This window comes from Brassica napus, chromosome C2, assembly GCF_020379485.1.
Source record: "Brassica napus cultivar Da-Ae chromosome C2, Da-Ae, whole genome shotgun sequence".
NCBI lineage: Eukaryota > Viridiplantae > Streptophyta > Magnoliopsida > Brassicales > Brassicaceae > Brassica > Brassica napus.
In genome coordinates, this window is record NC_063445.1 from 26,715,073 (window position 1) to 26,728,542 (window position 13,470).

The 13,470-nt window shown below is 41.4% G+C and overlaps 1 non-coding gene across 1 annotated transcript; it reads right to left on the bottom strand.

Moving 5' to 3' along the window:
* Window positions 1-236: 236 nt before the first annotated feature.
* On the bottom strand, window positions 237-343 carry LOC125582587. The gene has a single exon (XR_007320044.1). It is a non-coding gene; the product is annotated as a small nucleolar RNA R71 (small nucleolar RNA).
* Window positions 344-13,470: the final 13,127 nt, after the last annotated feature.

Sequence of the window (13,470 nt, forward strand, 5' to 3'; positions counted from 1 at the left end):
ATCATGGCTTGGCTCTAGAGGACCCATTTGATCACTTGGACAAGTTCGACAGCTACTGTGGGTTGTCAAAAACCAATGGTGTGTCCGAAGATGCCTTAAAGCTCAAGCTATTCCCTTTCTCTTTGGGGGATAAGGCACGTCAGTGGGAGAAGTCTCTACCCAGCGACTCTATCACCACTTGGGATGATTGCAAGAGAGCATTCTTGGAGAAGTTCTTCTCTACTTCAAGAACTGCTAAGCTGAGAAATGAGATTTCCAGCTTTCAACAGAAGAACTTGGAAGGCTTCAGTGAAGCCTGGGAGAGATTCAAGGGCTACCAAGCTCAATGCCCACACCATGGTTTCTCTAAGGAGAGCTTGCTGAGCACATTCTACCGTGGTGCTCTTCCTAAGTACAGGGCCAGACTGGATACAGCTAGCAATGGGTTCTTCTTGGGGAGAACTGAGGAAGATGCAGAGGAGCTGGTTGACAACATGGTAAAGAGTGATGCAGTCTACAGTGGAGACCACGACAGAGGCAGTCGAACAGATGATAAGCAGACGAGGAAAGAGTTGAAAGCTCTACAGGATAAGATAGACATCCTCCTTGCTGATAAAGCCACACAAGAGCAGCTGCACTTTGTTGGTAACCCAAGCCAAGAGACACCACCTGTTGTCCATGAGGTTGAGGGTTTGGAAGGTCAGGAAGAGCTGTGTTTCATCAACAACAATGGTAGCTGGTACAAAAAAGAGCCCAACTTTCAGTACAACAACTACCAACAGAAATCCTATCCCAACAACCAACAGAGTGGTTATCCGCCTCGAAACAACCAGCAAGGCAGCTATCAACCTCAGCAAAACCCCTCATCTGGTTCCTCTGCTCCTCAAGAGAGCAGCACTGACACCCTGCTGAAACAAATCTTGGAGTCTCAGACTAGAAGTGAGAAGCATGTTGGTTATGAGTTGAAGAACCTTCATTCCAAGATTGATGGGAGCTACAATGAGCTCAACAACAAGTTCTCACATCTTGCTTCTACAGTCAAGAATTTAGAGAATCAGTTTGCTTCCATGAACACTCACCAGACTCGCCAGCAAGGATCTCTACCTGGAAAATCTGACCAAAACCCCAAGGAGGCCAAAGCTATCACCCTTAGGAGTGGTAAGCAGTTACCTCCTACAACCCTCACCAGGGATGCTGAGAAACTAGGTGAAGAGGTGGCCATCAACTTAGATGATGAAGTGGTGATTGTTGATGAGAAAATCAATGATGAAATCTTGGAGAAGATTGTGGAAGCCAAAGGTAAAGGAAAGGTTGAGGAAGAGAAGAAAATTGTGAAGGATGGTGAAGTTCTTGCTCCAGCAAGTGAGAATTCTTTTGTTCCTCCTCCCTATGAACCCAAACTACCATTCCCTGGTAGATTCAAGAGGCAGCTGCTAGAGAAGTACAAGGCTTTGTTTGAGAAGCAAATGAGTGAAGCTCAGGTTGCAATGCCCATCATCGATGCTTTCATGTTGATTCCTCAATACAACAAGTTCCTGAAAGATGTTGTAGCTGCAAAGAAGAAGGAAATGGAAAGCATGATGATTCTTACCCATGAGTGCAGTGCCATCATCCAAAGGCTTGATGTTCCAGAGAAGTTAGAGGATCCAGGATGCTTCACACTACCTTGTGCTCTTGGACCTATGGTATTTGAGAAATGTCTCTGCGATTTGGGAGCTAGTGTCAGCGTGATGCCTTTGTCTGTTGCAAAGAAGCTTGGATTCACTCAGTACAAGAAGTGTAAACTCTCTCTGGTGTTAGCTGATCGTTCAGTGAAGTACCCTGTGGGCATCTTAGAGGACCTACCTGTGAAGATTGGAAGGTATGAGATACCTACAGATTTTGTGGTGCTTGAGATGGGTGAGGAGGCTCAGGACCCATTGATTCTTGGAAGGCCATTCTTAGCTACAGCAGGAGCAATTGTTAAGGTGAAAGAGGGCACGATTGATCTCCATTTGGGTAAAGGGCATGTTCTCCACTTTGACATCAAGGAGAAAATGAAGAAACCAACTGTGTTCGGGCAAGCCTTCTACATTGAAGAGATGGGCACTCTTACTGATGAGCACCTTGAAGAGTTACCACCTGAGGACGACGAGGAGGGAGCATCTCCCTCTACTCATTCTCCATAGAAGGTAACCCACTACTTTCCCTTGTATATACCATTTCGTTTTTGCATATTAGTTTTCTCTTTTTGGGTATCTCTCTCTCCTTGACAACACAGAGACTGTGTCATTTAAGTTTGGGGGAGGTACCAAGTATTTGATCACGTTTGCTTTGATGATTTTGAGTCTCATGCATTGCATTATACATATATATTTGCATTAAAAAAAAAATCATTTAGTTTGCATCATTGGCATTTCTAGGAGAGTCTAGAGCATATAGGTTGCATTTACTTGCATTGGCAGCAATGATTTGAAATGCCTTGTAAAGAACATTACTTTGCACCTGAATAGCTTATGCACCTCTCAAAAACACTTGTATGCTTCGAGCCTTGAAGACTCTTCCTGAAACTTGTTGATTGCTGAAACTCAGTCTTTGAAGCCAACTACAACCTTATTTGAACTGAACGAACTTAATGCTTCTTGCTCATGGTCCCTTGTGTACTGAGTCATGGCTATACACACTTGAGTTGTCACATCCTTTATGCCAATCTTATTTTGACAAACTCTAGTGGTAGACCACTCCCAAAACCTTTCCCTTCCTTTAAGCTTTCATTGTTTGATGAGTGAGGCCTTCTTCGGAAAGTCTTACATGTGCATAATGTTGAGAATATCGGGAATGACAATGATTGATCTTCATTCTTGCTAGATTGGGCACTCTATTGTCTAGCTATAGGTAGGGGTGAGAGTTGTGATTATGATTTGGGAGCAATGAAAAAGGAAAAGAAATGACTCTTTGTGTTTAAGTGAATTGTCTTATTGGGATAAGTAGAAAAACCTCTAGCTCAAGTTATGAAAAGTCTTGGCCCCCACATAAAAAAAAAAATGAATATAAAAAGATAAGAAAAAGAAAGAAAAAGGGGGCTAGCAAAGTTGTTAGGAGCTAAGTAATGTTTTGAGGTTGTGGAAAATCCCTTGAAGATTTCAAAGAGAAGGAGTTAAAGTTCTTAGGATCTTTTGGTGAGAGATGTGAGTTGGGTTTGACATTTGGGAATGATTGTGTAATTGTATGTTTGGGAAAAGGGTAGAACAATGGAGATTGAGCATTGTATGCATGAGTTGATCCATTTCTTAGATATATTATGTGCAATGTCAAGGCTACTTGTTTTGAGAGTAAACCACTTTAAAAGATCATGGATTTTGAACCTCTTGACCCACTTGAATAAAAGCTTTCCCTTACTCAACCAAATGATTTGGACCAATTGACCATTTGCAAGAATTCACTTGATGCTATGCTTAATGAACTTGAGAGTTGGCTGATTTGCATGTGTGAATGCATGATGATGAGTGTAGGGATGAAAAGAGTTGAATAGGCCTAGAGAAGCTAGAGTATAATAAGAGAGGGTGTACTAATGCTGAATTTAGATGTTGATTTGAGTGCTTTGTGTGTTTCTTTTGGCTATGAGCTCTCACCTTCAAACCTCTCTCCCTATGAGTTCTAGAAAGTTCACTTGTGGACAAGTAAAAGAACAAGTTTGGGGGAGTTGATATCTTGCATATTTCCATTATCTTATCCATTCGTCCATGTGCATTTTGATCATATAGACTAGGATTTAGCCATGTTTAGGTTACATTTTGCATACATGAGTCTTTATCAGGTGTTGGAGTGCCACATGGAGTTCTTGGGGACATTTGGATGCATTTGGAGCTCAAAGGAGGTGAAATAGGTGATCATTGGACGAGCAGAGGATGGGAGCGAGGTTCCGCAGCGACGTCATGAGGTCGCTCCAAAGCACCTCTCAGAGCGACCTAGCTGGAGCGACCCCGTGAAGTCGCTCGCCATATTCATCCCGTTGGAAGCCCAGAGCGACTTGCCCAGAGCGACGCACCGAGGTCGCTCGCATCTCACACCCCTCTCGGAGCGACCTCCCAAAGCGACACCCCGAGGTCGCTCGCGTCTCTATGGCGAGACGACACGAAGCGAAGCCCGGAGCGACCTCTCAGAGCGACCCACTGAGGTCGCTCCCGAAGGCCGGAGCGACTTGTCGGAGCGACATGCCGAGGTCGCTCCGCGTCTATTGTTGGGTCGATTTCTATTTTACTTAAGGCCCTTTTGGTCATTTCATTATGCACGTTTTACATTTCTAAAACCTATGTTTTAAACATCTTTGGTAGCCACCGAGGCAGATAATCTTTTGATCTATTGAGAAATACACAAAAAACTCTCTTGAGAAGTTCATCTCTTGGATTTTGATTGTTATGTTCTTGTGTTATTGTTGATTTCTTATCTATTTCTCTACATGATTAATCTGAAATCCAATATGGGTTTAAGAGGAATCATGGAGATTAGTGAGTAATCACCTTTTGAATTCATGGGTTAGGGAGATCAAGGGTGATTAGGTTAGTTCTAGGATGTTTTAGTGTAGATCATTCTTGTTCCTTGCTAGTAGAGTATTCATAATGCATCTTCTGAGTTGGCCACTCAAAAGTTGATCAATAGACATTTCCCACCCAAAAGGTGTTTGATGAAATGCCTGAGACAACTCTCCTAGGCTTTTAGTATACTTTGCCAAAGACATTTGTTGTTAAAGGTGCTAAGATAGCTAATAGACTTGTTAGTAATGATTGCTTTCATATTATTCAACCAAAGACATTTGATGTTTGAGATATGTTAGCAAATGAGCATTCATCTAGACATAGAGCTTGCTTAGAATTGTGTCTAGGCTTAAGGTCGATAGTTTGATTGATCATTTGTCATCCTTAGTTCGAAACTTGATCACCCAAGGTCTAATCCCTATGCCCATGAGTTCTCTTTTCCCTTAGTCAAGAAAGTATCATTGTGTTATTGCTTTTTAGTTTTAGTCATAGCTTAAAACTCATCTAAATCATTGGTTGCACTTAGATTAAGTGAGTACTTGCATTCTCATTGCTTTGATATCCCTCTGAACTGGTTCGACAATCACTATACTACAACATTTGTCTTAGGAGCTTGAAAACTCTTAACATCACTAACAAGGAAGGGGATTCTACGACCTGAACAGAGAGAAAAAGCATATAAACAAAATAATAAAGAAACATGAAGAGAAAGAGAGACTTTGGTCTCAGCAACACATGGTTTAATCGTTACCCCCATGTAATGATTAAACAGTTCTTCCATTATTCAATTACCAAACGAGAAAGAGAGATATTAGATTATTTATTTCATGACACCAAGTCAAAAACGTCACGACACTCATGAATGAGAAGACGTCTCCGTAATCTTCAACAACGAGAGTTCTGGCCTGCAACGTCGAACTCTGATAATTATAATAAATGAGGACGAGAGTTCTTATTAACCGACTTCGATCTCTAAATATGTTTATAGATCAGCCGCTATGATATATAAACGAACTCTCCTCCAAGGATAAAGTTAACGACATCTCACTCGAGATGATGACAATCGAACCACGTTTAGACTTGATCCCTCGTCGAGGGTACGTAGACAGCTCGACCCCGAGTTCAGTCACGATCCTTCTCTTCTTCGAGATCTCGATGTTATTCGGCACAAAGAACAAAGTCCATTCTCGACGAATCGAACCCAATTCTATCGTTGTGTTCTGAAGATAAAATACTTAGTGTAGATTTTACAAATAAAAACTATCAAATACTTAGTGTAGATTTTAGGATCTACATTTTGGCGCTGACTGTAGGGAAGATAGACAAAAGACATCCTTGCTTGGAACCCGATCCTACGTTTTGAAAGCACGAGAATGGATCTGACCTCCGCTGCCATCGATTCTACTAAACCATGAAACGATAAAATTGATCTCTCCAACGACGCGAAGATCAAAGTCAGAACTTCACCTAGATCATCGAGCAGACCGGTCCGCCCCAGAAGAAAGAGATGACTGCAATCATCGATCTCAACCCCTGTCTCTTCTTCGTGTCTTTACTAAAAATCGATCTAAGGCTTGTAAGCACGAAAACAGATCCATCTCATATGTGTCCGAAACCGCAACAGACGAGCCATCACACCACGGAGGCATCGATCTTACTAGATCATAAATGAGGAACGACACATGAGATTCGATTCCGACCTAAGCTTAATCAAATCTCTATTACTGATAAAATAAATTCGACGAGTTACGATAGTCCGACCTCCTGAGTTCAGGTCCGGTCAAATGGCCGCCCAACACGAGGAAAGTTTGCTAACCAAACCGATACATTGAAACGAATATCAACGATATGTGGCGTAAGTCCGAAGGATGCCAAATATCCTGATTAAACAGATCACAAAGCCAAGAAATCGCTGATACTGTCTTGGACAGCTTAGATGACGAAGAAAACAACATTGGCATACATGAAACAGATACCCTTGCTCAATTAATGATCATAAGCGAGGAAGAATCTTAAAGAGACCAAAATACAGTACCTCGAGCACGCTCTGACTGTGTATAAACACTAAGTGCATCCAATTCTCAAGATCTCGTTATCAAGGAGCTGTCGAGAAACCAGAGTTCTTCAGTTTCCAAAGAAGAGGAGCACGGCTCTTAAAGACAATTATATGCTCGTCATTTCTTCACGATATGGTCACATATTTGACTAGACCATAATCCTTCTTCCTGCCAAAAAGCTCAATAAAACCTCTTATTGGAAGATGGAGATATTTGTTGGTAACCCAAGCCAAGAGACACCACCTGTTGTCCATGAGGTTGAGGGTTTGGAAGGTCAGGAAGAGCTGTGTTTCATCAACAACAATGGTAGCTGGTACAAAAAAGAGCCCAACTTTCAGTACTACAACTACCAACAGAAATCCTATCCCAACAACCAACAGAGTGGTTATCCGCCTAGAAACAACCAGCAAGGCAGCTATCAACCTCAGCAAAACCCCTCATCTGGTTCCTCTGCTCCTCAAGAGAGCAGCACTGACACCCTGCTGAAACAAATCTTGGAGTCTCAAACTAGAAGTGAGAAGCATGTTGGTTATGAGTTGAAGAACCTTCATTCCAAGATTGATGGGAGCTACAATGAGCTCAACAACAAGTTCTCACATCTTGCTTCTACAGTCAAGAATTTAGAGAATCAGTTTGCTTCCATGAACACTCACCATACTCGCCAGCAAGGATCTCTACCTGGAAAATCTGACCAAAACCCCAAGGAGGCCAAAGCTATCACCCTTAGGAGTGGTAAGCAGTTACCTCCTACAACCCTCACCAGGGATGCTGAGAAACTAGGTGAAGAGGTGGCCATCAACTTAGATGATGAAGTGGTGATTGTTGATGAGAAAATCAATGATGAAATCTTGGAGAAGATTGTGGAAGCCAAAGGTAAAGGAAAGGTTGGGGAAGAGAAGAAAACAGTGAAGGATGGTGAAGTTCTTGCTCCAGCAAGTGAGAATTCTTTTGTTCCTCCTCCCTATGAACCCAAACTACCATTCCCTAGTAGATTCAAGAGGCAGCTGGTAGAGAAGTACAAGGCTTTGTTTGAGAAGCAAATGAGTGAAGCTCAGGTTGCAATGCCCATCATCGATGCTTTCATGTTGATTCCTCAATACAACAAGTTCCTGAAAGATGTTGTAGCTGCAAAGAAGAAGGAAATGGAAAGCATGATGATTCTTACCCATGAGTGCAGTGCCATCATCCAAAGGCTTGATGTTCCAGAGAAGTTAGAGGATCCAGGATGCTTCACACTACCTTGTGCTCTTGGACCTATGGTATTTGAGAAATGTCTCTGCGATTTGGGAGCTAGTGTCAGCGTGATGCCTTTATCTGTTGCAAAGAAGCTTAGATTCACTCAGTACAAGAAGTGTAAACTCTCTCTGGTGTTAGCTGATCGTTCAGTGAAGTACCCTGTGGGCATCTTAGAGGACCTACCTGTGAAGATTGGAAGGTATGAGATACCTACAGATTTTGTGGTGCTTGAGATGGGTGAGGAGGCTCAGGACCCATTGATTCTTGGAAGGCCATTCTTAGCTACAGCAGGAGCAATTGTTAAGGTGAAAGATGACACGATTGATCTCCATTTGGGTAAAGGGCATGTTCTCCACTTTGACATCAAGGAAAAAATGAAGAAACCAACTGTGTTCGGGCAAGCCTTCTACATTGAAGAGATGGGCACTCTTACTGATGAGCACCTTGAAGAGTTACCACCTGAGGACGACGAGGAGGGAGCATCTCCCTCTACTCATTCTCCATAGAAGGTAACCCACTACTTTCCCTTGTATATACCATTTCGTTTTTGCATATTAGTTTTCTCTTTTTGGGTATCTCTCTCTCCTTGACAACATAGAGACTGTGTCATTTAAGTTTGGGGGAGGTACCAAGTATTTGATCACGTTTGCTTTGATGATTTTGAGTCTCATGCATTGCATTATAAATATATATTTGCATTAAAAAAAAAATCATTTAGTTTGCATCATTGGCATTTCTAGGAGAGTCTAGAGCATATAGGCTGCATTTACTTGCATTGGGAGCAATGGTTTGAAATGCCTTGTAAAGAACATTACTTTGCACCTGAATAGCTTATGCACCTCTCAAAAACACTTGTATGCTTCGAGCCTTGAAGACTCTTCCTGAAACTTGTTGATTGCTGAAACTCAGTCTTTGAAGCCAACTACAACCTTATTTGAACTGAACGAACTTAATGCTTCTTGCTCATGGTCCCTTGTGTACTGAGTCATGGCTATACACACTTGAGTTGTCACATCCTTTATGTCAATCTTATTTTGACAAACTCTAGTGGTAGACCACTCCCAAAACCTTTCCCTTCCTTTAAGCTTTCATTGTTTGATGAGTGAGGCCTTCTTCGGAAAGTCTTACATGTGCATAATGTTGAGAGTATCGGGAATGACAATGCTTGATCTTCATTCTTGCTAGATTGGGCACTCTATTGTCTAGCTATAGGTAGGGGGTGAGAGTTGTGATTATGATTTGGGAGCAATAAAAAAGGAAAAGAAATGACTCTTTGTGTTTAAGTGAATTGTCTTATTGGGATAAGTAGAAAAACCTTTAGCTCAAGTTATGAAAAGTTTTGGCCCCCACATAAAAAAAAAAATTGAATATAAAAAGATAAGAAAAAGAAAGAAAAAGGGGGCTAGCAAAGTTGTTAGGAGCTAAGTAATGTTTTGAGGTTGTGGAAAATCTCTCTTGTAGATTTCAAAGAGAAGGAGTTAAAGTTCTTAGGATCTTTTGGTGAGAGATGTGAGTTGGGTTTGACATTTGGGAATGATTGTGTAATTGTATATTTGGGAAAAGGGTAGAACAATGGAGATTGAGCATTGTATGCATGAGTTGATCCATTTCTTAGATATATTATGTGCAATGTCAAGGCTACTTGTTTTGAGAGTAAACCACTTTAAAAGATCATGGATTTTGAACCTCTTGACCCACTTGAATAAAAGCTTTCCCTTACTCAACCAAATGATTTGGACTAATTGACCATTTGCAAGAATTCACTTGATGCTATGCTTAATGAACTTGAGAGTTGGCTGATTTGCATGTGTGAATGCATGATGATGAGTGTAGGGATGAAAAGAGTTGAATAGGCCTAGAGAAGCTAGAGTATAATAAGAGAGGGTGTACTAATGCTGAATTTAGATGTTGATTTGAGTGCTTTGTGTGTTTCTTTTGGCTATGAGCTCTCACCTTCAAACCTCTCTCCCTATGAGTTCTAGAAAGTTCACTTGTGGACAAGTAAAAGAACAAGTTTGGGGGAATTGATATCTTGCATATTTCCATTATCTTATCCATTCGTCCATGTGCATTTTGATCATATAGACTAGGATTTAGCCATGTTTAGGTTACATTTTGCATACATGAGTCTTTATCAGGTGTTGGAGTGCCACATGGAGTTCTTGGGGACATTTGGATGCATTTGGCGCTCAAAGGAGGTGAAATAGGTGATCATTGGACGAGCAGAGGATGGGAGCGAGGTTCCGCAGCGACGTCATGAGGTCGCTCCAAAGCACCTCTCAGAGCGACCTAGCTGGAGCGACCCCGTGAAGTCGCTCGCCATATTCATCCCGTTGGAAGCCCAGAGCGACTTGCCCAGAGCGACGCACCGAGGTCGCTCGCATCTCACACCCCTCTCGGAGCGACCTCCCAAAGCGACACCCCGAGGTCGCTCGCGTCTCTATGGCGAGACGACATGAAGCGAAGCCCGGAGCGACCTCTCAGAGCGACCCACTGAGGTCGCTCCCGAAGGCCGGAGCGACTTGTCGGAGCGACATGCCGAGGTCGCTCCGCGTCTATTGTTGGGTCGATTTCTATTTTACTTAAGGCCCTTTTGGTCATTTCATTATGCACGTTTTACATTTCTAAAACCTATGTTTTAAACATCTTTGGTAGCCACCAAGGCAGATAATCTTTTGATCTATTGAGAAATACACAAAAAACTCTCTTGAGAAGTTCATCTCTTGGATTTTGATTGTTATGTTCTTGTGTTATTGTTGATTTATTATCTATTTCTCTACATGATCAATCTGAAATCCAATATGGGTTTAAGAGGAATCATGGAGATTAGTGAGTAATCACCTTTTGAATTCATGGGTTAGGGAGATCAAGGGTGATTAGGTTAGTTCTAGGATGTTTTAGTGTAGATCATTCTTGTTCCTTGCTAGTAGAGTATTCATAATGCATCTTCTGAGTTGGCCACTCAAAGGGTGATCAATAGACATTTCCCACCCAAAAGGTGTTTGATGAAATGCCTGAGACAACTCTCCTAGGCTTTTAGTATACTTTGCCAAAGACATTTGTTGTTAAAGGTGCTAAGATAGCTAATAGACTTGTTAGTAATGATTGCTTTCATATTATTCAACCAAAGACATTTGATGTTTGAGATATGTTAGCAAATGAGCATTCATCTAGACATAGAGCTTGCTTAGAATTGTGTCTAGGCTTAAGGTCGATAGTTTGATTGACCATTTGTCATCCTTAGTTCGAAACTTGATCACCCAAGGTCTAATCCCTATGCCCATGAGTTCTCTTTTCCCTTAGTCAAGAAAGTATCATTCTGTTATTGCTTTTTAGTTTTAATCATAGCTTAAAACTCATCTAAATCATTGGTTGCACTTAGATTAAGTGAGTACTTGCATTCTCATTGCTTTGACATCCCTCTGAACTGGTTCGACAATCACTATACTACAACATTTGTCTTAGGAGCTTGAAAACTCTTAACATCACTAACAAGGAAGGGGATTCCACGACCTGAACAGAGAGAAAAAGCATATAAACAAAATAATAAAGAAACATGAAGAGAAAGAGAGACTTTGGTCTCAGCAACACATGGTTTAATCGGTACCCCCATGCAATGTTCGAAAATGCGCTAGGCGTAACGCGTTCGGTTCACCTGGGCCTAGCGCCTAATCAGTTATTCGGGGATTACACGGAGATTAATCGGGGAGTAATTTTAGAACTATTATGCTTATATGTAAAGATATATAGTTTTACTTTCGTTTAATATACAAACATATCACTCGGCTCAGTGGTTAAATATGTTTATAATTACAAAACAGGTCAGTGGTTCGAAATCCCGTCTTGCGGAATTTTTTTTTCTTATTTTAACTTAAATGAAGGGTAAAATGGACAATTCCTTCCTTCATCTTCTCCACTTGCGGGTTCTGTAACCCTAATTCGGCCGTCAGCCATTTTAAACAAGTTTTATGTTCTTTTTCTACGTTTCTTTTGAACGATTTAAGCTATATTACTCTAATCTATCATTCGATCTTTGATTTCAATCTGACAATGAACACAAATCTGAGTTTTTTTTTTTTAAATTCCGAGTTATTAACCGATTTTACCATAATCGCGGCGGCACCACCCCGCCGACTGTTTTTCCGGCGAGTACTCACGTCTAGCCGCCGCGTTTTCGAACATGGCCCCCATGTAATGATTAAACAGTTCTTCCATTATTCAATTACCAAACGAGAAAGAGAGATATTAGATTATTTATTTCATGACACCAAGTCAAAAACGTCACGACACTCATGAATGAGAAGACGTCTCCGTAATCTTCAACAACGAGAGTTCTTGCCTGCAACGTCGAACTCTGATAATTATAATAAATGAGGACGAGAGTTCTTATTAACCGACTTCGATCTCTAAATATGTTTATAGATCAGCCGCTATGATATATAAACGAACTCTCCTCCAAGGATAAAGTTAACGACATCTCACTCGAGATGATGACAATCGAACCACATTTAGACTTGATCCCTCGTCGAGGGTACGTAGACAGCTCGACCCCGAGTTCAGTCACGATCCTTCTCTTCTTCGAGATCTCGATGTTATTCGGCACAAAGAACAAAGTCCATTCTCGACGAATCGAACCCAATTCTATCGTTGTGTTCTGAGGATAAAATACTTAGTGTAGATTTTACAAATAAAAACTATCAAATACTTAGTGTAGATTTTAGGATCTACATTTTGGCGCTGACTATAGGGAAGATAGACAAAAGACATCCTTGCTTGGAACCCGATCCTACGTTTTGAAAGCACGAGAATGGATCTGACCTCCGCTGCCATCGATTCTACTAAACCATGAAACGATAAAATTGATCTCTCCAACGACGCGAAGATCAAAGTCAGAACTTCACCTAGATCATCGAGCAGACCGGTCCGCCCCAGAAGAAAGAGATGACTGCAATCATCGATCTCAACCCCTGTCTCTTCTTCGTGTCTTTACTAAAAATCGATCTAAGGCTTGTAAGCACGAAAACAGATCCATCTCATATGTGTCCGAAACCGCAACAAACGAGCCATCACACCACGGAGGCATCGATCTTACTAGATCATAAATGAGGAACGACACATGAGATTCGATTCCGACCTAAGCTTAATCAAATCTCTATTACTGATAAAATAAATTCGACGAGTTACGATAGTCCGACCTCCTGAGTTCAGGTCCGGTCAAATGGCCGCCCAACACGAGGAAAGTTTGCTAACCAAACCGATACATTGAAACGAATATCAACGATATGTGGCGTAAGTCCGAAGGATGCCAAATATCCTGATTAAACAGATCACAAAGCCAAGAAATCGCTGATACTGTCTTGGACAGCTTAGATGACGAAGAAAACAACATTGGCATACATGAAACAGATACCCTTGCTCAATTAATGATCATAAGCGAGGAAGAATCTTAAAGAGACCAAAATACAGTACCTCGAGCACGCTCTGACTGTGTATAAACACTAAGTGCATCCAATTCTCAAGATCTCGTTATCAAGGAGCTGTCGAGAAACCAGAGTTCTTCAGTTTCCAAAGAAGAGGAGCACGGCTCTTAAAGACAATTATATGCTCGTCATTTCTTCACGATATGGTCACATATTTGACTAGACCATAATCCTTCTTCCTGCCAAAAAGCTCAATAAAACCTC